Here is a 1,450-nt window from a genome sequence, read left to right as displayed (position 1 = left end):
ATAAAAACTACACATACTATACGTATGTACCTTACCGTATACTCAAGGAATAAATGCAAATGCAGAAAAGGTTCAAAAACCGTCAAAAAAAAAGAGAGACTGTTTATAATTAGTCATAAATTGAAGTGACCTGACTACTCCACATATATTCACTAAAATATAGCTTTATCTTTTTTTTGTCAATTAATGTGATTAAATTGTAGCTATTTTAAGATGTTGAAAAAAATCGGACAGGACCAGTTTTATAATTTAAAAGATCTTTTTATGTCCATGTCATGACAGAGATACAAGTGTGGTCAAGGGATCACCCTGTTTTAAAATGGTTTATTACTTTTAGCCTACAGCTACATCTGCACTATATAGCTTATCCTAAAAAATTAAATTAGGAGATTAATGGTAAATTTACCGTTTGAGAATATAAATGTGTTGAATGATACTTAACTGGTAGCAATGAGCACTATTGGTCAACACTAACGTTGTTCCTCTGAATTCTGTTTGAAGACGGGGAAAAAGGAAACCCTCTGCCGAAACCCGGGATCGAACCAGGGACCTTTAGATCTTCAGTCTAACGCTCTCCCAACTGAGCTATTTCGGCTTGTTCGTATATCCACGGGACACTGTCTGTCAAATATGTGCGTTCCACATGAAAACGCTACATTAAAAACAAATAAAATACTATTCTGAATATTTTACTTTCAAAACTGAGTGTAGCGTTAGTTCTTCAATGCCTCCGCTCGTCCTTTGAGCCCCCGCTCGTCCGTTGTACACCACAGGATGGCGCTAACGTTACGTTACCACCAAAAAAGTAACGTGAACGTTGGCCTTGAGGTGGTGACATTTAAGCAAAAGGCAGCTATCAAAATGAACAAAAGTCCTTTTTTAATGAGAATCAAATTCAACTGAATTCATACGGACAAAAACACATAGGTTTCACCTTAAGTTACCACTCGAAAACCACAAAGGAAAGTAGCCATCCGCTTGTAAACGCCAGGAAGAAAAATGAAGAGATTTGATTTGCTTAGCTAACGCTAGGTGATACTGCAAAATTTGGTATGGATTTATACCAAGCAGTGCATACTGGAGAGAAACTAAAACTAAAGTATCGATCTCGTTACACTGGTATTGATCAATATCAATACCAACGGTTGGTATTGATATTAGTAGATCCGCCCACCACTATAGGCTACTAAAGACTGACATCGCCATTTGATTGGCGTTGAGAAAGATTGACTGCTGCGTAGTACGAAGCTAGCTAGCTAGATTGTTGTGAAATTATTGACTTAGACATTGTATTTGCTTGTAAAAGATTGACCACGCCACACTACTGGTTATCGAAATATTGAACATGCGATGTGATCCACCTAGCTAGCTAGGGCGCATGGATCGTTCTCTTAATACATCCATGTCTATGGTACGGACGAGCGGCTACAGCAGACACAGTTAGCAGCTA

At 38.0% G+C, this 1,450-nt stretch overlaps 1 non-coding gene across 1 annotated transcript; it reads right to left on the bottom strand.

The window, feature by feature from the left end:
- Nucleotides 1–522: 522 nt before the first annotated feature.
- Nucleotides 523–595, bottom strand: trnaf-gaa. Its single transcript has one exon. It is a non-coding gene; the product is annotated as a tRNA-Phe (tRNA).
- Nucleotides 596–1,450: the final 855 nt, after the last annotated feature.

The sequence above is a fragment of the Perca fluviatilis genome, chromosome 6, assembly GCF_010015445.1.
Source record: "Perca fluviatilis chromosome 6, GENO_Pfluv_1.0, whole genome shotgun sequence".
NCBI classification, from domain to species: Eukaryota; Metazoa; Chordata; class Actinopteri; order Perciformes; family Percidae; genus Perca; species Perca fluviatilis.
This window is presented reverse-complemented; position numbering and strand designations above follow the sequence as displayed.